This window comes from Aedes aegypti, chromosome 2, assembly GCF_002204515.2.
Source record: "Aedes aegypti strain LVP_AGWG chromosome 2, AaegL5.0 Primary Assembly, whole genome shotgun sequence".
NCBI classification, from domain to species: Eukaryota; Metazoa; Arthropoda; class Insecta; order Diptera; family Culicidae; genus Aedes; species Aedes aegypti.
Genome location: NC_035108.1, coordinates 342,148,319 through 342,174,183, shown reverse-complemented (window position 1 = coordinate 342,174,183; position 25,865 = coordinate 342,148,319). Strand labels below are relative to the sequence as shown.

At 37.7% G+C, this 25,865-nt stretch overlaps 1 protein-coding gene and 1 non-coding gene across 8 annotated transcripts in view; both read right to left on the bottom strand.

Annotated features, from left to right (window-relative positions):
• The window catches only part of LOC5579463 (probable G-protein coupled receptor 158), a 382,902-nt gene that overhangs the window by 249,873 nt on the left and 107,164 nt on the right, over positions 1-25,865 (bottom strand). The gene's annotated exons all lie outside the window — the stretch shown is intronic.
• Trnaa-agc lies at positions 2,095-2,166 on the bottom strand. The gene has a single exon. It is a non-coding gene; the product is annotated as a tRNA-Ala (tRNA).

Genomic DNA, 25,865 nt, shown 5'->3' with positions numbered 1-25,865 from the left:
AAAGGGTGTAAGAGTGCATAATTGTACATGTACATGTATGGAAATGTATGTATGTCTGTATCCTGTATCTTACTTACGTGGTAGAGCAGAAAATTGAATTGATGTCACTAAATGATTTAGTTCTGGCATGCATCTTACGCCTCTGAAATTTGTATTCCTTATGTTGCAATTTCTTTATCAGGGTACGTCCATAAATTACGTCATGCAAAGTTTGGCATAATCATCCTCGTCAATTTTCCTCTATGTCACACTTTTTGTGTGGATTTCAATTTTTAAATGGGTAGTCACGTTTTCTTGTAACCCCCTCCTTCCTCTTCTGTACGGGACGTAATTTATGAATTACCCCTCATCTGCAGTTTTTTTTTCAATGTGCTTACATTGTAATGGGTCGAAGAACATGAAAATATTTTTGATTAATCTCGAAAATAAGCTCATAGAACAACTAGATATGGACGACACACTTTCAAGAATTTTTTTGGATCCCCACCATAGACTTGAAATTTTTTGGTGAAATAAGGTTTAATATATGGGAATATGACTATGAATAACCAAAACGGAGCTGAATTCCAATTGTGAGATACCTTGGGCGTTAACGGGTTAACCTAGCTGGTCATCCAATCACAGTATGAAACCAGCAAATTCGGAAATACTGACCACGATTGGCGACACCCTTTGCTGCCTCTCTTGAATTGAAGTGCCTGGGCAAAACGCTGCACATTGGGGAATTCCGAACCCAAAGGTGGAAAAAATTGATAACTTTCACAATAGAAAGATAAAAAATAAGTTTTATAGCTCATTCGAAAGGAAATTTTCTCAAGAATCGATTGGTGATGGTTTCATGTATGTGGGGCCACTCTGGAATAAGCTATAGTGCCCGTTTTGCCCCGATTCCTTGAAAATTTTAGATTCTCATGTTGTTTTGAGTAAAACTGTTTTATTGTGGAGATTATTTTCCATGAAATCCATCATTTCTAGTCCCTTCAACAATGTTTCACAGAGAACGTTATAAAAAGATGGAAATTTAGGGGATTATGGGGCCAAATGTACAATGAAATATTTTTGAAGAGGAATTTTTGTTTTAAATTTTTTCAACGTGTTTTTATATTGAAATAAATTTTAAAATTGTCAAATAATCATGAATATAGCTTGCAGAAATAAGTTGTAGTAAAATTTGTAGAATATGTATGATAATTATGTATGCTCTATGCAACATATTGTGAATAATTTACCTTCTTATATAACAAATTCCAAACATTTCCAAACGATGTGTGATAGTTTGGGTAAACGATATTGATCTAAATGATCGATTGCCGTTAGCCTCATTGGTAGGAGATAGTGGAAGCATATAGTTTTTTGGCTATTTTTGCCCCAATTCCCCTAAACACGATTTCTTTCGTAATTAATTGAACTTTTTTTTCGAATCAAATTTATTATGTACTGAATTGGTTATTTTGTATCTGATACAATATTTAAATCATAAAACATAGGAGATTTTGGGGATCTTTTACACATAAACAAAAAAAAAAAACAAATAAAAAAAAATCAAAGATGAATCTATCAAGAAACCATCAGCCGTTTTTTTCTGATTGCAACAAATTACTCAGGATCAGGTTAGTTACTCAATCATTACTGTAGCAATTTCGTGAGAGTCAAATTGCATTTTACAAGAAATTATTCGGGGAATAATTTTGTCTTTTTATGGATATTTGGTATTACAATATTCCATTTTCCATCATGCACTACAGAAAAAGTTATCATAAAAGTGATAATGCAGTTGTTAATGATGCTCAATTCTAGATTTTTCCAAAATCGATCATTAATTTCATTAGTATAATTTATTGCTACTATGTTTGTTATGTTGCCTCTACATTTGCTGTTAACAGATTGCTTGTTGGTTGACATCAATGTTCCTCATGGTGATCCATACTTTGTTAATATTGTAAACAGTAATTATGGTTACATCTGTTTGACTGAATTTCAAGCATGTTCAAGAGCCTTCTAAAATGCATAACATAAAGAAATTTAAATTAATTAACTCATTACGCGTGGTAGAGATGGACAAATTATGGGTGAAATTATGAAAAAAAAATCCACGTGCTCGGCTGGGATTTGAACCCAGGACTCTTGTATGCTAGACGAGCGCTTTACCAACTAAGCTACCGAGCACATAAAGCGCTCGTCTAGCATACAAGAGTCCTGAGTTCAAATCCCACCCGAGAACGTGGATTTTTTTTCATAATTTCACCCATGATTTGTCCATCTTTACCACGCGTAATGAGTTTATTAATTTAATAATCATGTGGATTGGATTACCGAACAGCTCAATATAAGCGTCAATGTATAAACAAAATATTTTGTTGTTTTATATATTTCCATAAAAAAGCCCTAGCAAACTTGAATAACAAAATGATAAACGTCATCAGATAGCATGCATTTTATATCTTAATTTGTTTTCGTTTTGGTTGAATAAGCAGGCAACATAACAAACATAATAACAAAAAATATACTAATGAAATACAGACCTGATTTTGAAAAATATTTTGAATTAAGCATTATTAACTACTACATCTTCAATCAAAATGTGCCATATTGAAATATATGAAAGACTTTGTTTATTTATGATCACTTTTTCAGTAGTAGGGTGCAGGCAGAGCAACTTGGGCACTTCCACGAAATTTTATTCTCATGAAATTTCTTCAGGTATGATTGTGTAACTAATTTAATTCTGAGTGATTTGTTTCAATCAGAAAAAAAAACTGCAGATGATTACTTAATGGATTCATTTTTGAGTTTTTTTATTTGTTTGTTTTTTTTCTATTGATGTGTAAAAGATCCCCATAATCTTCTATGTTTTAGGGTTTAAATACTGTATCAACTACTGAATAAACAATTTAGTACATAATAAATTTAATTCGGAGATATCTGTTCAATTAATTATGAAAGAAATCGTTTTTAGGGGAATTGAGGCAAAAATAGCCAAAAAACTATATGCTCCCACTATCTCCTATCAATGAGGCTAACGGCAATCGTTCATTGAGATCAATATCGTTTACCCAAACTATCGCACATCGTTTGGAAATGTTTGGAATTTGTTATATAAGAAGGTAGATTATTCACAATATGTTGCATAGAACATACATAATTATCATACATATTCTACAAATTTTACTACAACTTATTTTTGCAAGCTATATTCATGATTATTTGACAATTTTAAAATTTATTTCAATATAAAAACACGTTGAAAAAATTTAAAACAAAAATTCCTCTTCAAAAATATTTCATTGTACATTTGGCCCCATAATCCCCTAAATTTCCATCTTTTTATAACGTTCTCTGTGAAACATTGTTGAATGGACTAGAAATGATGGATTTCATGGAAAATAATCTCCACAATAAAACAGTTTTACTCAAAACAACATGAAAATCTAAAATTTTCAAGGAATCGGGGCAAAACGGGCACTATAGCTTATCCCAGAGTGGCCCCACATACATGAAACCATCACCAATCGATTCTTGAGAAAATTTCCTTTCGAATGAGCTATAAAACTTATTTTTTATCTTTCTATTGCGAAAGTTATCAATTTTTTCCACCTTTGGGTTCGGAATTCCCCAATGTGCGCTGCTTTGATTTGCTGCACGGAAAATCCTCATCCGTTCGAACCTTGCTGAACCCAGATCGTCAGCAAAGTTAATCGACGATAAATTCTATCAAATAAAGCATATCTTAAAAGTTCGTTTATCTTTCCTTTGATTGCGCTGAGATTTATTATTGTTGGGCAGAAACTTTGCCACCGTTTGAAGCGTGTCCTTGGAGAACAGCCAACAATGTGCGACCTCGTCTGTTACCACTATTGTAGAACAAAGAACCAGCTCTCTTTGTGCTGCAGATAATTTCAATCTTAAAAAGCACAGAATGTGCAACACATGACCTAATATTAGTCATACTACTCCAGTTTTAAAGCATTTCCCTATGGGTGGCTTTTGCTGCTTACCTTCCTAGTGCTTGTGACACTAAATGGGCTAAGGATGCAAACCTACAGTTTCCAGCATCTTTGAGGATATTTCCAAGTATGTGTGTGTGCGCTTGAATCCATGCTCGTTTCCGTAGCAAAGTTTTCAAAGGATTACCGGAACGGAGCGATGCTCTTTATATAGGAAAAATCTTTCTTTCAAATACTGACACTGCTACAGACGTTTTCGTTGTGGATTTTGTGAAACTTTCCTCCCTTTCCTCTTGCTCTTTTAATAATGATAATGGGTTTTCATCCTTCAAATCCGCTCTTTCCAGTAGTGGCATTATGTCTGGCTAGTTTTCTGCCATATGCATGTATAAGACCGGATGAGAAATCTGAAAGTAAGACAAGGCTATATTTCTCCCTTATCGAATGGCTCAGGCAGTTGCAAGGTTGTGTGAAAGTGGGATTTAATTGTAAGCTCGGCATTTCGGTCCTCAGTCGGTGTGATTTTCCGTTCCCGGTACCCGGATTTACTACGATGAACAATGCACAAACCGTATTCTGTCAGTTAACCTCGACGATGACAACGGTATGGCACTCACACGATGGAGATAAGCCGAACATAACGAAACAGTAACGCGTCTCCGGTCACGATATCGGTGACTGTCAATCTTCATACGTAGCCATGTACCTACAAATGGTGATATGCCAGATCGGGTTGCAAACGGGTAATCGAAACGCACCGAAAGAGAAAGAGCTCCGATTGTCATCCTCCTGCCACCATAGATATATAGACATAATACTTTCGATCAATTACATATCGAGTCCTAACGCTAATTTTGTATCTTAAGTTGTCGAATTTTGTTTACATATGAAACATTACGTTTTATGAGCATAACAGTATATGTATTAAATATTTTGCACTTCCAAATTGGGCGAAATCAATAAAAATCACATGAACTAATTTTCGCTTATTGAAAAATAGATAACATAATGACAGCTCAACTTTTACTATATATTAACCTCTATTTGCATAGACAGGGTAGGTAGATAGGTAGGCTACCGGCTTCTGTTTCATAAGCAAAAGATCATGGCCTGGGCCCGTCCCTTTCCTCGTACTATGTAGGTGTATATTTCACTTGCTTCTATCTTCCAATCTTAATCTATTACACTTAAACTATTCGTTCATAGCAATCGCTAGAACCAGAGACGGACAAGAAACCGTTTCTCTACGCTTCCATTTTGCCATAATTATAGCACTCTTTTCCTTACGCCTAATACATAGGCAGTCTGCTAACCAAAAGAAAGCTTCTCTGCCATTAAATTACCTCAGCCGTATTCCTTGCGGCACGAACTGGCGTAGATGCAGGGGTATATCCGATCTACTGTTGGCCAGTTTTAAATGCATTATCAATTACACCCCGTTCCTTCATTGGTCTGCATTCTGACATGGCAGGCGTTGCCTAAAAATAGAAGATCATCAGCAGTTTTATATTGGAGGTGCCTGTTAAGGTGATTATAGAACGAAGCTACACCTCAAACTTCAAGAGCACAGGACCTGAGAACCAAACAGAGCTCCGCGTTGAAAATTTATCCCATTAATCACCGACAGTAAGAAAGCGATTTGATTGATTTTCAATGCGAACTGTTGTCAGATTCTTCAGTCTTGTGCTCTTGAAAATTCAAAGTTTGGCTTCGTTTCATAATCACCTTAATCCCAAGTGTGTAAGTGCAGCTGTTCGAGCGACACTGAAATAGCAAACAGGGGTAGCCAATCAAGTTCAAGGTCACCTTACCCGACCAGTGGATTACAACAAAATTGTATTACAATTATATCAAGATTTGTTAAAAATAACAAATTTTGTTACATATTTGTTAGACGCTCTTTGAGTTGATGCGAAAATTTATAACATGGTTAACACAAACTCAGTTATAATAACCAAGGCTGTTTCAAATTTGTTTCAATTTAAAAATTAATTATAACAAAATTTGCCATAAACAATCTGAAAGAAATTGCTTGAACATTTGCGCTTTTGTCCATGTTAAGAAAATAACAAATTTTGTTATAAATCAGTTATGGAATATAATAAAAGGAGTTTTTTTTGGTTTAAATTATAACATATTTTGTTTCAATTTTTTTAGTGTTTAAGGCTAAGTAGTTCGTCATTCGTTTTGGCAGCCATGTTGATTTTGCAGCTTGCAATTTCAAAGTGATAAAACTCAGTCACCATAAGTAATATCGAAAATTATCACTACTTGCACTTTTATGGAACAAGTATGCTGATATTTTTTCAGATATGTCAGTGCAAATCCGAAGGAATTTTCTTTAAGGTGAATATGAATCGAAGCCAAACCTCAAATTTTAAAGAGCACGAATCTGGAGAACCGAACATACGTTCAGGCTGAAAACTTAATCGATTGGTCACTAGCTGGTAGTGACCAATCGATTAAGTTTTCAGCTTAAACGGGTGATCAGTTCTCCAGATCCGTGCTCTTGAAAATTTCAAGTTTGGCTTCGATTTATCTTCACCTTAATTTGTAATCGTGGGACAAATCAGCCACAATCATCGATGCCAATTACACATTTCGATGACGACCTACTTTGCCTTAAAAGAATGCTCTAGAACTTTGCCTCATTGTGAGGGAAAGAAAAAATACTAAGCAGAGAGGCAACGAAAACTGAGCGAGGAAGGTGCGACACAAACCACAATGGAGGAAAATTCCATCAAAAAAGAGTACCATCACAACTCTGCGATGCCTATTTTATTCGGATGGGTCTTTCAAGAGTTCTTTTATTGTGTGAGTGAGGGTGAGCATAGAAACAAGATAGAAAGAGTGTCAGAAAAAGTCCTTGTAGGGTAACTCGATGTAATACTCCCAAACGGGGCAATTCGGCCCTCTTTATTTTCACGGGATTTAGGCTTCTTTTACACGTAAATATGATTACATATCTTAAATATCCGCGAAAAAATTATGTTGCGCATATTTGTTCTTTGAACAGTGTAAACAATCAATAGAAATTAAAAAAATATTGAAAATCGGGTTTTTGGTTTAAAATTTTGCTTCTGATAATAAACCTCAGTGTGAATGAAGCCTATTCTTTACTATTGTACTTAATACAAAAACTTTTACCGGAAGATGACTGCTAATGGACCCTTTTAAGATTAGCAGGTGGTACAATTCTCCTTGGAAACATTTCTACAAGCCTGTGGAACTTTTTGCTATGGGAGGGGCATATTGCCCGGGTTGTTTTGAAACGTAAACATTTGGACCGATTAAAAAAACATCTTGAACGCTTAATTCATATTTTCACAAAAATTTTTTATAGTTTTTCGTCGGAAATTTAATTTTGATCAAATCGTTGCTACAGTTAACTCTCCCTTACTCGATATTCCGTATCTCGATATCGAGTTAGAAAACCATAGTAAAAGTTATTTTTCATGGCTAATTCGATGGTCCCTTGGATCGCAGTTGCATTGGTTTTGTGTTCTGTTACTTGATACCTCTCAACTCGATGTCCCTTCAATATCTTGTAAGGAAGAGATGACTATACTTTTAAACTTATGATTGAAAAAAAAAAATTGCTCAAAAATGTATGTTTAAATTCAAGTTATGTCTAACGTGCTGTAATAATGTCATCAAAATCGGTCAAAGAATAGCTGAGATTCTTCTTCTTTTTCTTTTTGGCATTACACTGGGCAGAACCTGCTTCTTAGCTTAGTGTTCAATGAGCACTTATACAACTATTAACTGAGAGCTTTCTTTGCCAAAGTTGCCATTTTTTCGCATTCGTATATCGTGTGACAGGTACAATGATACTCGATGCCCAGGGAAGTCAAGGAAATTTACATTACGAAAAGATCCTGGTCCGACTGGGAATCGAACCCAGACACCTTCAGCATGGCTTTGCTTTGTAGCCGGGACTCTAACTACTAGGCTAAGGAAGGCCCCTAAAATCTTAAGTCATGTGCTTACCAAAGTTCGTGGATAACCTAGAAAACCGTGAGATTTTGAACTTGACAGAGTATGTATATTTGAGTCTGCTTGGGTGTGAACCTTATTCATAAACCTCCGAGAGATATCTGGTTACGCCTGTAGATGAAAAGGCATTAACTTGAAGAAGTTTTTGGATACCCTCGAACAATCGTTGTTTTGAGAACTTTATAGGACATGCTTTGTCGAACTTTATTTAATTTTCATCCATGCATGCTGAAAAACACACTAAAACCTGCAAAACTTTTTTGTTTCGTGATGGATTTGGTCTGAAAATTTCAGAAGTTCCCAAAAATCTCTTCTAATTTAAGGTCTGCAAGTTTTGGAAATATGGTTTAGGTGGCTCCGGAGTTATTCCGGATAGTCTTGGGGTACCACGATTGGCCACATCATCCCTTCTACGGATATCTCAGGATCCCGATGAGCTTGAAGGTTGGTGTTTTCGGCAAAGTTGTTCAGCAAAACGAGGGCTATCTGGCGGCGAAAAATCTGTTAGGGAATTTGCCTAGCCATTTTCTGCAAGGTTTAGGGACAGAATGCGTAGGACAAAACGCCGAAATACAAAACATCGAATGCAAAAACGCCGAAAGGGACAAAACGTCGAAAGCAGTAAAACTGCAACAGCGGCATGGAATTGTTTCCTGATTTAATTTTGCAAACTGTGTCCGATGAAATATGCGTTTAGCACATAGTGAATTATCTATTCTTTCTGAAAAGAATAATTCTTCCACATATATTTTCATTTTCTTCCATTTCACTTTTTTGACGTTTTGTCCTTTCGACGTTATATCCTTTCTTCAAACCTTTGTATCTTAAGATCCCTAATAATAAGACAAGCTACAAGGTTGGAGTCAAGGAAAGTGGTTCAGCAAATCAAGGACTATCTTGAAGTGCGCATCGTACCTTCGTGCTGTGTGTTCTCGAATTCTCTCTGCTCTTGGAAGTGTTACAAAAACAGTACTTTTCTTCTTGCTTCTTCTATCTTCATCTTTTTACTACAAAACCGGTACTTCTAAGTGCTATTAAAGCAGTACTTTTCAGTACTATTTTTTCTACTATTAATCCCTTTACGATCCTAGTTTGGACCCGTGCCTAGCGGTGGTAATCCTTCTTGGACACCGTCTTGGGAAAAAACCTCTCGAAGGTCACGTCTTCTTTCGTTTATTGACTAAACATGGTTGCAACAACAAACAAAAGGAAGGGTGAATCTCTGAATTCACTACTTCCTTTCAAAAAAGTGGGATTTAAAACTGTCACTAAATGTGGCAAGAATGGAAGAAAGGACGTTTCTCCGGAATGCGAACTTTCTTCCAAGGGTGAAATGGATAATGTTGATAATTGCATCGAAATGAGCAATCAGTTCGATGCTCTAGACAAATTTTCCGAACACCATATCGAACCAGTATCTAGCCCAGGCTCTTTGATTCAAGTGAGGAAGCAAAGAGTGCCGCCTATCGTGGTCAGATGTTCAGAATTTGGGGGATTTAGGCAGGAGATCTTGAACTCCATTAGGGGAATCAAGGTTTCCTTCCAAATCACAAAGAAAAGAAACTGTCGCGTTTAGCCGGAAACTTTTCAAGATCACGAACTTCTTCTCAAACATCTTGAAGAGAAGAAGCACACATGTTTTACTTATGACGCCAAAACTGAACGTTTGTTCAAAGTTGTTTTGAAAGGTTTCTCAAGTGACTAAGTCACCTGAAGAGATCAAAAAATGGAATTAATGATTTACTTGGATTTTCCCCAGTCCAAGTAATCATTATGAAAAAGAGAACCCAATCTGGCGTTGTTCGGAAAGGGCTTTCTCAAGAATATTATTTAGTTCACTTTAACAAAAAATATCTAAATAATATTAAAGCTTTAGAAAAAGCTAGAGTTATGTTCGATGTCATGGGAACATTTCCAGAAACCTGGAGGAAATTACCAGAACCCCACTCAGTGCCGTTGGTGCCAAAAGTGGGGTCATGGTACAAAAAATTGTCGCATGGATGCTAAATGCATGATTTGCGGAGGTTCTTCTCACGCCCAGAACATCTGTCCAGTGAAGTAAGAAACCGATAAGTTCGTATTCGCCAATTGCAAGGGCAATCATAAGTCCAATTTTTGGGCTTGCCTTTCGCGCAAGAGAGTCGTTGAGGTTCGTGTCAGGCAGATGAAAGGTAATATCCATTACGATAACGGGCGTTTACGGAATTTTCCTTTGCCGATATCGTAGCAGGTAATTTGAACTCCTCCCCTATTCGTAATATGAGTACTTATTCCACTTGTTTCAAATCAAATGGAAAAAACCCTACCGCCACAGGTAACATCTACTCTGCCTCTTCGTCTACCCACTTCAAATGATATGTCTGCCTCTGATTTTAATTTTCTAACTGAACAATCGACTCTAATGATTGATGCAATGTTCAAAGAATAGAAATATTAGTAGTAGAACGCTAGTGGCGTTGTTGTCACAAAACTGATTTCAATTATTATTACTTTAAATTATGGATTTGCATTGTTTGTTCTATACAATATCGTTGTTTTGGTTTTGAAAATAATTTTGACACTTTGAGGCCCGGTACTCACACTGTCAGTTCGTGGCAAATTAGATGTTGGTAACACGAACAGCAGCGACATTAGCATTCTTAGGTTAATGCTTCTACTGTTCAAAGCCACCACTATGACTGAAGCAGTCCAAGTTGGTGTAAAATTGACTTATCAAATTCTAATTGGATTACGTTTTTTTAATGGATCCAAATAATACTTTAAATATTTTAAATTGGACTGCTCGTTCCTTGAATGATAAAGAGGACGAGCTGTTAAATTTTCTTACAGCTAATAACGTGCATATAGCAGTTATCACTGAAACGTGTTTGAAACCTGGATCCAAACTCAAAAGAGATCCTAACTTTTTTGTTAATCGTGATGATCGACTTGATGGGGCATGTGGAGGAGGTGCAATCATCATTCATAGGCGTATAAAACATCAACTGTTTTCGTCATTTGAAACTTAAGTTTTTGGAACTTTAAACGTTTCTGTACAAACACAGCTTGGTAAATATACTTTCATAGCTGCCTATTTGCCTTTTCAGTGCTCTGGACAACAAGTTAATTTGCTCAAAACTGACTTGCAAAAATTGACTCGCAATAAGCCAAAATTTTTTGTCATTGGTGACTTGAATGCCAAACATCGGTCATGGAATAATTCTCAAAGTAATTCGAACGGCAGAATTTTATTTGATGAGTGCTCTTCAGGATATTTCTCAATTCAATACCCTGATAGCCCTACATGTTTTTCCTCTTCTAGAAATCCATCTACGATTGATTTGGTCTTAACCGACTCTAGTCATCTTTGTAGCCAACTGATTACTCATGCTGATTTTGATTCTGATCATGTCCCTGTTACATTTCAAATATCCCATGAAGTGATTCTCAATCTTATCAGCTCCACTTTCAATATTTTCTAGCTGACTGGAATATATATGAAACGTATATTGACTTTAATCTTGATGTTAACATTTCTTTACAAACAAAACTTGATGTTGCCAATGCTCTTGAAACTTTAACAAATTCCATTGTTGAAGCCAGGAGCATTGCAATTTCAAAATGTGAGGTAAAATTTGCATCCGTGATTATAGACGATGATCTTAAACTCTTGATCCAACTTAAAAACGTTAGGAAAAGCCAATTTCAACGCACTCGCTATCTTGCTATGAAAATTATATGGCAGGATTTGCAGAAAGAAATCAAGAAACGTTTTGCACAATTAAGAAACAAAAATTTTGAAAATAATATTTCTCAATTGGACCCTGGCTCTGAGCCCTTTTGGAAATTTTCTTAGAAGCCAATACCGGTATTGAAAGAGGAAAACAAATTATTACTAACCAATTGCGAAAAAGCTCAAAAACTTGCTATGCAGTTTGAAAGCGCGCACAATTTTAATTTAGGACTTACTAGTCCAATTGAAAATCAAGTTACACAGGACTTCGAAAATATTCTCAATCAAGAGAACGTTTTTGAAAATTCCTGGGAGGCTGATTTGGAAGAAGTGAGAACTATTATTAAAAAAAATCAAAAATGGCGATGATGGAATTTTCTACATCCTCATCAAGAAACTCCCAGAAAGTAGCTTATTATTCTTAGTTGATATATTCAACAAATGTTTTCAGTTGGCATATTTTCCTGAGAAATGGAAAAATGCCAAGGTTGTATCAATTTTAAAACCAGACAAAAATCCTGCAGAAGCTTCTAGCTATCGTCCAATCAGTTTGCTTTTCTCCATCAGTAAACTTTTTAAAAAGGTCATTCTGAACAAAATGATGGCCCACATCAACGAAAATTCAATTTTTGCTAATGAACAGTTCGGATTCCGCCATGGACATTCGACCACTCATCAACTCTTACGTGTAACTAATTTGATCAGTTCCAACAAGTCTGAAGGCTATTCTTCTGGTCTTGCTCTTCTAGACATAGAAAAATCATTTGACAGGGTTTTCCAGCATACATTGTTAGAATAATTCAAAGTTATCTGTCAAATCGTACACTTCAGGTTAATTATCAGAACTCCAGATCTGAAAGACTTCCTGTAAGAGCTGGTGTTCCTCAAGGCAGCATTTTGGGACCAATATTATACAATATTTTCACATCTGACTTACCTGAGTTACCTCAGGGATGTCAAAAATCCTCTCCGCCAAAGGACAAAGCCTGCGTGTCATCCGTAGCCGATTGCAAAAAAGTTTGGAAAATGGAAGATTTCTCCTAATGCATCCAAAACTCAACTAATAATATTCCCACATAAATCAAAAGCTCTTTATTTGAAACCTTCAAGTAGACATGTTATCACGATGAGAGGGGTTCCAATAAATTGGTCAGATGAAGTTAAGTATCTAGGGCTCATGCTAGATAAGAATTTAACTTTCAAAAATCATATTGAGGGCATTCAAGCCAAATGTAATAAATATTTAAAATGTTTCTATCCCTTTATTAATAGAAAATCAAAACTTTGTCTTTAGAACAAGCTTTTGACATTCAATCAAATTTTCAGGCCAGCCATGTTGTATGCTGTACCAATACGGACTAGCTGTTGTAATACCAGGAAGAAATCTCTGCAGAGAATTTAAAATAAAATTTTGAAAATTATTCTGGGGCATCCTCCCTGGTATAGTACCAATGAAATACATAGAATATCCAATGTTGAAACATTGGAACAAATGTCAAATAAAATAATTAATACTTACAGGAAAAAATCGTTACAATCTTGTATTGCTACGATTAATGCGTTATATATTTAGGTTAAGTTAGGTTTAGTAAATTGAAAATGTGTTTTTTTCTCTTATTAGCAGGTGAAATCAACACATCTGTAAAAAAATCTGAACTGCTACGGCAAATAAAATGTAATATATTGTTAACAAAATATTAATAAAATCTTAAATTTGTTTTACCAAATTAGGATGATATTGTTGTCTAAAAACACAGAACACCTAGCTATGAGAAATAAATGTAATGTTTAGAATGATACTAATAAAGAAATTTGAAAAAAAAAAACGATCGATACGGCTGGCTTCGTTTCTTCTTTCAAACTCAAAATCTGCACAGTGCTCCAATAAACATAGAAAAGAAAATGCAAGACTAAATTTGTATTCACAGGATGCATGACAATATTAATAGTCAATTATGGTCTTAAAATCATAATGGTTTCACAAGAAGCTAAGTACAACCTTTCCGAAATAGACTATCCTAGTTCTACACAGCTAAAAATATGTTGTAAATTTACTTTTATTTTCATGCACATATTTGGAGCATCAAAATAAACCTAAATTTCAACGACCAATACATTATTTTTCAATTGAATTCACTATAAATTCACACGATCATGTAATATTCAACCATTTTCAGTTGGAAATTGAATTTATATTTATATGATGCTGTAACAACACACGAATTTGGTTTATTTTTACAGTAGACTTCAGTTTACATCACATTGAAAATTAAACATTTTTTTCTGTGTAAAATTTAGTTCATCAAGGTAAAAGCTTATGAACAACTTTGCCGAAAACACCAGCCTTCTAGCTCATAAGAATTTACGTAAATGGAGGTTTTGGTGTACACATTTGATTGATTTCAGTTTATCGTCACAGTTTGTTTCAAATATGAATGAACTTTATAATGAAGTTTGCAGCTCGTACAATTTTACAATAAAATACAATGTCCTGATTTCATATTTTTCTATCTAGTATCAGTTTTTAATGACGTTATCTAAATATCTCAACACCCCTCAAAAAACCCTATTACAGACTACGGTACCAGTTAGTAAACCGAACGAAATTTCCGAATACGTTTACGTCCATTTGTCTGTGCATCCACCAAAGCGCTGAGCCACATCCGACATGTGAATCTTGCTGGCTGCTGCTGCTGGCCCGAGGTGACAATCAAGTGCCAACCACCGTTTCCGGCTGATGTTTGGCGTCACGAACAGGAGCGATTCGTGGTGGGATTCAATCCCGTGACGGTCGGTTATACTTCCCTCGAAAGGATCTAATTTTGGCATTACACTTCCGAATGGAGTTCCGCTGTTTGTTCACGCTAGACTTACTACGGATGATGATAGAAGGATTCCTTTCGTTTCGCCGGAATGTAATTGGTATGGATGGTCGTTTCACAACAGAAAACATTTTAACACTGTCTTCAATTGCATATCAATAGCGTTAAAGTGAAGATAAAACGGAACCACACAACGAATTTTCAACAGCTTAAATCTAGAATACTAAAAAGAGATCGGTGCTGAAATTTTTCAGAGTAAATAAATGTTTAGCTCATCACATTTTCTCACATTAATTCCATCACATTCTAGAAAATTTGCCTAAAATATTCTCTTCTCAGCAGGATTAATCTAGAATTCCGACAAGGATTTGTTCAAAATCGCCAAGATTCGCCTAGAGCTTTAGAAAGATTTGTGCAGAATCCTGAGGAAGATGCGTTCAGATTGGATCAGAATGCTGAATATGAGTGGTTTAAAATCCTGAGAAGAATTCGTTTAAAATCTCGAATAGGATGCATTCCGAATTCTAACGAAATTTACTAAATTTACGAATTGGTTCAGAATTTTAAATAGAACTATTCGTGGATTACATTGTTGCATTGTGAAATTGTTCTCCTGCTTTGCTTTCTAATCCACAAAGCTCCTTCTGTTAGTATGACGCAGCCACGCGTCCAAATTTAACATTGGTTTACTCAGTAATTCAATCTGTACGCTAATTGTTTTACAAAGAAATTAATTCCAAGTTCTTAGCCGAAAGCTGCGAGGAACGAAATGTTTCTTCCGGACAAACATTCGTTGAAGACTAGCTAGACAGTGAGGCTCTCTTGTGTGTTCGGAAGATCATCTTGGATTATGTCGTGCGGAGCCGCATGAATGCGTAATGAATTTCAAGCAAATGAAGCTGCCGAGTGGAAAGAAATTTATCCTCCAACGAAATCCCAAAAGCGAACAACGTCTAAGTCTTTGGGCCACTCTCATATGCGTGATTTTCTGGAGAAAAGCAACGGATGCGTTGATAGCTGGCTTTTGCCTCTGCGTGCGGCAATTTTGATGAATTGGATCCCATAAAAAACTTCGACTCATCCTTCTCATCCTCGAGGCGTCAGCAGTGACGCCACAGCACGTTTTATCTACTGTATATTTTTTTTATTATTTGGGGGCCCTCTCATTACCCATCTCATGTTTCATTTCCATAATAAAAGGCAGCGACCATGCTCTCCGAACGCATACACTGGAACCACGCCGAAACACACAGGAAAAAAATGCCAATGATGAAGAATGCTCGCTTCATTTCGTCTCTTCATAATGCCAGTTGGTCTAACATTGCACAGTGGTTCTTGCTACATGAAATGGAGGTCATAAATACGAAATTCAATAGATTACTTATAAATTCACGCTATATTATACACTCATGCTTCTGTCAAAACACGTCATATTACTCTTAATCTTACTTTGTACGTATTTCGACAAAACATTTTTTTGAGTTATTTTTAGTGAAAATTACGGAATAAAAACCAAAGTTTTCTATTCTTTGGAGAACGCTTGCAGAAACTTGGTATGAAAATCTAAAAATTATGGACAAAAAATTTTTGTATGTTTCTTAGAAGGTGACCCCAAACTTTTGCCCGAGAGTGTATGTTCCAAAGTTTAAGCACCGCATGACTTTATCATAATGAGCATTTTATTGGCTTTTTTCGGTGAACGCGATACTACTGAAAGTGGAAGGGAGTAAGGAAAGTAATGAAAGTGTATGATGGATAGGATCGAAAACAAGCAATGAGCGAAATGAATAGAAGTTGAAAACTAACAGAGGGCCATATATGAAGAACACAATCGAAACGCCTCTATCTACTTTGAGTAGCATCGCGTTCACCGAAAAAAGCCAATAAAATGCTCATTATTATTACGAGTGGATGTGTTTATGTTTTACTTGCGAAGTACGTGTTTTGGCAAAGTGGGCAGGGCCCTGCAGGGGTTAAATTTGATACATCATGCTTCGTATGTTAGCTTCATTCACATACATAAGAGTGAGCCATGTCGTGAAGCTATTTGTGCATTGTCTAGCATTGCGGTGGTAATTTTTTTTTATTAATATGTTTTGTTTGGTAATTACAATATTTCTTACGTCTTATATGGTCGGCCTAGGGCCTGCCAATCTAGGTTTTATTTTTTGATTTGGTAATTTAATTTTTTATCAGATTATCATATTTGATAACCTACTTAACTAATATGTACAATAAACATAAAACCAAAACATAACTTCATAACCTAGCGGGGTGTGACTATAGCGCGGACGACCTTATTGTCTGATGTATGATGTACGGCAACGAGCCCTGTACCTTTCTATAGACTCACTGAAGCGATCCTCAAGACTTCAAAAGTCTTTATCTCAGCCAGACGGTGGTCCTCAGAATTTCGCATCCGCCAAGGAGCGTTCAGAGATATTCTCAGAAACTAGTTCTCAACGATTTGCAGTTTTATTCGATGTGTTTTAGCGCAGCTCTCCCAGACCGGCATGCCGTATTCGATCATGGGACGGATGATTTGTTTGTAGACAGCAAGCTTGTTCTTTCGCGACATGTTTTTTCAACATCGAGCAGAGCCATGGCAGAGGTTTTTGACAAGGACTTGTTTCGTCTGAGGATGTTGGTGACTCGGGATAGTTGGTGCACGGTTGATCGACCTCGTTGGAAACCAAACTGTTCCTCGAGCAGGATGTTGTTTTGCTCAACAGAAGCAAGAAGTCGGCGATAAACTGCCCTTTCTAAAAGCTTTAATAACGCTGAGAGAAGGCTGATGAGGCGATAGCTTTTGGGAGAGGAAGGATTTTTCCAGGTCCCAGACAGTATTTCACACGCCATATCTGTGTTTTGATTAGCTACCCTGTAAAGTTTTTTTTTTCATGTCATTCCCCCTTCGCAAAGTATTTTAAGTTTTTCTATTTCTATTCCCCCCATCTCGTACCTTCGAAGAATCTATGAGACAAAAGGTCGAAAGGGCAGAAGGTCGAAAGACAAAAGGTCGAAAGGACACAAGGTCGAAGAACAAAAAAGAAGGGACAAAAGGTCGAAATTATTTTTTCAAAGAAGGAAAAATTTCCCACCATGCAAACCGTTTGGGGCACTAATAAACTATTATTTTCAACTCGATGATGATGATGGATATTCATATATTGACCGAGTTATAGCTTACTCTTTCTTGTGCAGTATACAGATGATTGATTAATTATCAAACGGATTGAGTGTTCAGGCTTATGAAATATCCCATCAATTAGTAAAGAGTTACACTAATGAATGTTTGCCCTTTACTAGTAAATACCAGATTAGCTGGTATGTCTGAAACATACTTTTGGGAACTTGTAACTAAAAGACACAGTGTGTTTGTTTGACAAATTGAGACATGAATTTGCGAAATAATACACGTTCTAATGAGACTCGAACTCACGTCTCCGTGTACGCTAGACAAGCGCTTTAACCAACAAAGCTACAGAACACCTTATGATTCTGCGGAATAGAAAGCCAAACTGAGTCCAAATACTAACCATTAACACGTGTTTTTTTTTTTCGCAAATCCAAATAATACAAACGCGAGCGTGTTGGGGGTTTGGCATCTAAGGTCGAAAGAGACATTGATTTGCGAAAAGAGACGTGTTTAACAAATATTCAGATTTGCTAGCAATTAAATTTTCGGTCTTGTGAGGGAACCACTGTGCATTGGAGTGAATCGATGAAAGGTCATCCGTCTCTCCAACCGCCCCGCCTTGGTTCAGCCTTTTTGTAGTCGTCGCGCCTCTCATCCTTCCGGTTCCATCGGGGGATAGGAATTGCTGAAAGTGAGATGCTCATTCCTCTTCGACGTTTCTGATGGGGGCACGACGGGAGGAAATTTTGCGCCGTATCCCCGTCGGATTTCAATCTCGAGCATTTGATACGAACAGATGACGACAGGCAGAAAATTTCCATCGTCGTCAGTCGGGTGCACGGGGTCCGATTTAGTGGGTTGAAGGTCGGCCATACATTAAAAAATACAATGGCGGGTCGGTTTACGGGGGGTTGAAGGTGGGGCGTGTGAAGGGATAAAAAATAGCTTAGACTGGCGACTGCGAATACGGTCTGTGCCGGCGGAGACAAATTGATAACGGGTGGATGGGGTCATATACATGTAATCTTTATGCAAATTACCCGTTGAAACGACTCCGAATGAGGGTAAACTGGGGGCGAAATTGCAATGTTGTGTTAATAAGGGTTCTCAAGCATAAAAATGATTAAGATCAGCAATAAATGACCGGTTAGCAAGCATCTATCAAGGCCACTCATGCTAGGTATGGCCCTGCCTTCGATGGAATACTAACAAAATGAAGGATCAAAAAAATTAGCAAACGAAAATTTTCAAGTTGTTCTTTACAATTTAAATATTTTAGCTTTATAATAAACGAGGCCAAAAAGAATTCTTGAAGGCATTCGTTAAGAGGCTCCCGAAGGAATTCCTGGTGAAACTTTTATGGAATCACGAAGGAACTCCTGGAGGAATCTCAAAAAGAAATCCATCAAGGAGCTTCTGAAGGAATCTCTGAAGAAACTTCAGGAAGAATGCTAAGAGGAATTTCTGAAAGAACTCCTGGAGGTATTCCTGAAGGAACTCCTGGAATAATTACTAAAGCAACTTCAGGAGGAATTCCGAAAGGAACTCTTAGATGAACTCCTGGAGGAATACATAAAGAAAAACCTCTGGATGAACTCGAGAAGGAATTCTTTAAGGGATACCAGGAGGTATTCCTGGAAGAACTCTTTCGAGAACCGTTCGAGGAACTCGCGGAGGAACCGCAAAAGAAACTCCTGAAGGAAATTCCTGAAAATAATTTTAGAGAAAATCCTGAAGGAACTCCTGTGGAAATCCTTGAAAGAACTGTTGGAAGAATCCATGGAGGAACTTCTGGAGGAATATTTTGAGTGATACCTGGAGGAAATCCAGGAGATCTTTCGGGAATTCCTCCAGGAGTACGTTCAGGAAAATCCTCCAGGAATATTTTTAGGAATTCCTCTGGGTGTTCCTTCAGTAATACCTTCAAGAGTTCCTCCGAGAATTCCTCTAAAATTTTCTCGTAGGATTACTCCAGGAGTTCCTCCTGGTATGTCTCCAGGAATTTCTATAAATATTCGTCCAGAAATTTCTTCAGGAATTCCTCCAGGAGTTCCTTCAGAAAATTCTCCAGGATTTCTTCGGAAATTCTTCCACTAGTTCCTTCAGAACATCCACCAGGAGTATTCCCAGTAGTTCCTTCTGGAATACCTCCAGGAATTCCTATAGGAATTCCTATAGGAACTCTTTCAGTAGTTTCTTCAAGAATTCCTCCAGAAGTTCGTTCAGATATTCCTCCAGGAGCTGCTCCACGAGTTCCTTTAAAAATTCCTCCGGGAGTTGCTTCAGAAATTCTTCCAAGAGTATCCCATACTTATGAAGTGCGGGGCCCAGTAAGGTGTGAACTGTGCAATACCTCCAGGAGTTCCTACAAGAATTCCTTCAGAAATTCCTTCAGGAATTTTTGCAAGAATTCCTCTAGGATTTTTTTTCTAGAAGCAGCTCGAATAAATCGTCCAGAGTTTCTTCAGTAATACCTTCAGGAATCCTTTCAGGAATTTCTATAGAAGTTTCTCCAAAAATCTTCCCAAGAGTTCTGTTAGGAATTCCTCCAGGATTATTCACAGGAAGTTCATGAGTTTCCTTAGGAATTTCTCCAAGAGTGCCTTTAGGAATTCTTCCAGAGTTCTTTCAGGAATTCCTTCAGGAGTATGTCCAAGAATTCCACCGAGAGTTCCTTCAGAAATACCTCCAGAAGTTCCTCAAGGAATTTCTCTAGGAGTTCCATCAGGAATTCCTTCAAGAGTTCTTTCAGGAATTCCTCCAAAATTTCCTTCGGGATTTTCTCTAGGAGTTCCTCTAGGTATTCCTCCAAATACTCTTTCAGAAGTTCCTGAAAAATATACTATAGGAATTCCTGAAAAAAAAAAAAACTGTTAAAAGAATCCATGAAGGAACTTCTGGAGGAATATTGGGGGGAGTACCTGGAGGAACTAATGGGTGAATTTTCGAAGAAACTCCAGGAGGAAAGAAAAAATAAACTTTTTTAAAGAACTCCGGGGAGAAATTCTGAACTAATTACTAGAGAATTCTTGAAAGATATTACTGAAAGAACTGCCGTACGAATTATTGGAGATACTCCTGGAAGAATTCCTAAAGGAAATGTTGGAAAAATTCCTGAAGGAATTCCTGTAAGAACACATGGAGAAATTCCTTGAGAAACTCCTGGAGGCATTACTGAAGGAACTCCTGGAGGAATTCCTGAAAAAACTCTTGAAAGAACTCTTGAAAGAATTCTGAAGGAATTCCTGAAAAAACTTTTGTAGGTATTACTAAAAATAATCCTAGAGCAATTCCTGAAGAAACTTTTAAAGGAGATCCTAAAGGAACTTCTGAAGGACTTCCTAAAGGAAGTCCTGGAGGAAGTCCAAGAGGTATTACAGTAGGAACTTCTGGAGATACTCCTGGTCGAAGTCCTGAAAAAACTCCTGGAGGATGTTTCTCAAGGAATTCTTGGAAAAATTCCTGAAGAAACTCTTGGACGAATTCCTAAAAAAAATCCCGGGGATACTCCGGGAGAATTTAAAGGAGCAGCTCCAGGAAATGTCCTGAAGGAATTCCTGGAAGAATTCATGAGGGTTTTCTGGAGCAATTCCTGAAGGTATTCCTGGAGGAATATTTGGTGGAATTCCTGGAGAAAAACCTGGAGGAACTCCTGGAGAAATCCCAGGAGCAACTCTTAGAGGAATTCTTGGAGGAACTCCTTCAGGTATTACTGAATGAACTCCTGGATGAACTCCTGGAGGTACTCCTGGAGGTACTCTTGGTGGAATTCCTAAAGGAACTCCTGGAAGAAGTCATGAAGGAAGCTCTGAAGAAATTCCTGTAGGTACTTCTGAAGAAATTCCTTAAGAAACTGCTTCAGGTATTACAAGAAGAACACCTGAAGGAATTCCTGAAGACACTCCTAGAGGATTTACCTGAAGGAACTCCTGAAAGAATTCTTGAACGAACTTTTTGGGTAATTTCTAAAAATACTCTTCGAGGAATTTCCGAAGGAACTTCTGAAAGAGTTCTTGAAAGTATTCCTGAAGGAACTCCTAGAGATACTTCTGGTGGAAGTCCTGAAAAAACTTCTGAAGGGTATTCCTGAAAGAACTTTTGGAAGACTTCCTGGAGCAACTCCTGGAGAATTTCCTGAAGAAACTTCTGGAGGTCTTCCTGAAAGAATTTCTGGAGCAATTCCTGAAAGAACTCCTGGAGTAATTTCTGAAGGAATTCCTGGAGGAATATTTGGAGGAATTCCTGAAGAAATTCCTGGAAGAATCTCCTAAAGAACTTCTGGAGGAATTCCTGATAAAACCCCTGGATGAATTCCTGAACGATATTCTGGATCTCTCCAGAACCAAGACCAGGATTCGTCCAGAATCCTGTTCAGAATTCGTCCATTATTCTGTCCAGGATTCGTCCATAATCCTGTCCAGGATACGTCTAGAATCCTGATCAGGATTTGTCCAGAATCCTGACCAAGATTCGTTCAGGATCCTTATCAGGATTCGACCAGAATCATGACTAGAGTTTGTTCAGAAGCTTGACCAGAATCCTCACCAAGATTCGTTCAGAATCCTGACCAAGATTTGTCCAGAATCCTTGCCAGCATTCGTCCAGAATTCCGTACAGGATTCGTTCAGAATCATGACCAGGATTCATCCACAATTCTGGCAAGGCTTCATCCAAAATTCTGGCAAGGATTCATCCAGAATCTTGACCAGGATTCGGCCAGGATCTTGACCAGGATTAGTCCAAATATTGACCAGTATTTGTCCAGAATCCTGACCAAGATTCGTTCAGAATAATGTCCAGGATTCGTCCAGAATCCTGACCAGGAATCGTCCAAAATCCTGACCAGGATTCGTCCACACTCTCGAGCAGGATATGTCCGGAATCCGTTCCAGGATTTGTACAGAATCCTGACCAAGATTCGTCCAGAACCCTGACTAGGGTTTGTTCAGAAGCCTGACCAGCAATTTTCCGGAAGCTTGACCAGAATCCTGACCGAGATTTGTCCAGAATCCTTGCCAGGATTCGTCCAGAATTTCGTACAGGATTCGCTCAGAATCATGACCTGGATTCGTCCACAATTCTGGCAAGGATTCATTCAGAACTCTGGCAAGGATTCATCCAGAATCCTGGCGAGGATTCATCCAGAATCCTGGCGAGCATTCATCCAGAATCCTGGCGAGGATTCATCCAGAATCCTGGCGAGGATTCTTGTAGAATCCTGGCAAGGATGCATCTAGAATCTTGGCAAGGATTTATCCAGAATCTTGACCAGGATTCGTCCAAATCTTGATCAAGATTTGTCCAGAATCCTGACTAAGATTCGTCCAGAATAATGTTCAGGGTTCGTTCAGAATAATGTTCAGGATTCGTTCAAAATCCTGACCAAGATTCGTCCAGAATCTTTATCAAGATTTGTTCAGAATCTCGACCAGGATTCGTCCAAAATCCTGACTAAGGTTTGTTCAGAATCCTGACCAGGGTTCGTTCAGAAGCTTGACCAGCAATTGTCCTGAAGCTTGACCAGAATCCTGACCAAAATTTGTCCAGAATCCTTGCCAGGATTCGTCCAAAATTCCGTACAGGATTCGTTCAGAATCATGACCTGGCGAGGATTCATCCAAAATTCTGGCAAGGATTCATCGAAAATCCTGGCGAGGATTCATCCAGAATCCTGGCGAGGATTCTTGAAGGATCCTGGCAAGGATTCATCTTGAATCTTGGCAAGGATTCATCCAGAATCTTGACCAGGATTCGTCCAAATTTTGACCAGTATTTGTACATAATTCTGACCAGGTTTCGTCCAAATTTTGACCAGTATTTGTACAGAATTCTGACCAGGTTTCGTCCAGAAAAATCATGAGAAGGATTCATCCAGAACCCTGACCAGGATTCGTCCAAAATCCTGACTACGATTCGTCCACACTCTCGAGCAGGATATGTCCAGAATCCTGACCAGAATTCACCCAGAATACCTGACCAGGATTCGTCCAGAAGCTTGAACAGGATTCGTCCAGAATCCTACCCAGAATTCGTAGAGAATACCAATGGTCTGAAATCCTGACCAGGATGCGTCTACAATCCTTAGCAGAAATCGTCAAGAAACCTGACAAGGAATCGTCCGGAATCCTGACCTGAAATCGTTCACAATCTTGACCAGATTCGTCTAGAATCCTGATTGGATGATGATGATTTCGTTCAGATTTTTAATTTTGTCACATTGATCTGAACCAAACAACATTTTGTCATATCACCTATTTTCTGATGGCATGTACATATTGTTACAACGTGAAGCTCAATCAGCATCTTCGCTTGTTGATACTTCCATGCATGCGATGAAACACACAAACGAACGCAAATATCGGCTTCAGCAGGGCTGTTTGTTTGATATTGCGATTCAAGACCATCAGGTGGAAGACAAGAGCGTCACAGTTTGTCATCACAACCGACCAATGAATATGCTGCCAAGTTGCCAAAATAGAAAGATTGTTCTACTCTTTCCCGTTGTCATGGAACATGTATTCCACTTTCCTGTATGAAGAGGAGGCGTGACTCCCGGCCTATAAGGAATGTGTACCAGTTTTGGACATAGTGGTTCCATATATACAGTTTCAAAAACATTCAAAGTTTCAATCTTTTTGAATGTTTTAACATTAAGATGTGATTGATATCTAACTAGTAAAACACACAAAATAATCAGACATTTTAAAACTATTAAATTACCATGAATGTCAAAATTGGGAATCACTATGGCGATAACTGGCACACCTACCCTATATGCCTAACGAGAGCGCAAATATAGAAGCTGAACCAGAGAGCGTCAGGAAGAATTGTCATCGTGGTGAAATAAATCAAAACCAACGAGCGTGCGGCTGGATCGGTATGGAAATGTTCTCTTCTTTTTGGTTTCAAAATCGTTATTTTTTGTGTGTGAGCTGAACGGAATGACAAGCTATAGTGTTTCGTTCGGTCACGAGTGGCAGACGAGAAATGGTACAAAATGCGTCCTGAAGGGTTCCTGGTTTACCATTTGAAGCAATGTTTGAATTCATGTATTTAACATTTTTTGTAATATCACAATAACTCCATGATTTACACCTTGGAATAAATATCGCAGAAGAAATCTAGACAGGCTGTATTCCTCCATCGTCCCCATCGTTTATCGGATTGTTGCCTGCTTGACGGTTGTTCGTAGCTCAGCTCGATTGGTTTGGCAGGATGATGCCTTTTGAGCTGCCATTTGCGATGACAAATTGGGAATGGATATTAGTACTGCCATCAAATGTCGCTGTATATATGTGTGCGAGGGAGATTGATGAGTAGGAGCTTGTAAATAGGAAAAAATTGGTTAGGCGAAAAGTAACAGCTAAAAAGGATAGGGTTGAAACTTTGTTGATGACTGTTCTGGTTTTATTACGGTTTTGTAGATAACTTTTCGGTTCTAATCACTCATTATTATATAGGTCCTTCTGAAAAGTTACGCAAGAATTGTAAACTTTTAATTAAAAGAGTTGCTATTTCGAAGCATAGTTTTTAAAGGTATATTTGCAATGCACTCTTTATTATATGCTTTAAAAAAAAGTAACATAACTGTATTGAAATTTTGTAACGGTCGCCATGTAGCGATTCACTAAATTCACTATATTTTATATTGGTGGTGATTAAATTATATGATACCTGGTAATCATGCCCAAGACGATCAAATGGATATCTTATTACCTTTAGCAAAGTCCAAATATCGAACGACTGGGAACTAAAGTCAATATTACTGCCGTTGCAATCCATTGCACACTAAACAGTCAAATACACCACACATTCACCTGAAATTTCCCACTTCGTTCCGAAACATTTCTGGAACTTTTGGACATGCTCATCTGACAGCCAATCAGAAATTCTAAATTGCACTTCGGTACCTGTACACCACTGAAACAGAGGTAACATCTTCGCAGAGAAAAGGCAAATTTCCTGCATGTCGAGAAAGTTTCTTTGCCCAACCCCGTTTCTGTGATATGCCGATTCCTGTCGTGTCCCCATTTCAAAACGCTGCCGGCAATGGCTAGGCTGGCTGTAAGTACTTGGCACTCGCTTGTGTGCTATCAGTGTCATATAGGTATTCCTGGCTCTATCTTTGCACCATCCAAGCTGAATTGAAATATTGAAAGCTCAAAAGAAAGGGAAGAAAAAAAAAATGGAAAGATTGAAGCAATCTGACGACAACCGTTCCAAAAGAGAAAAGATTTTCCCCTGGAACCACA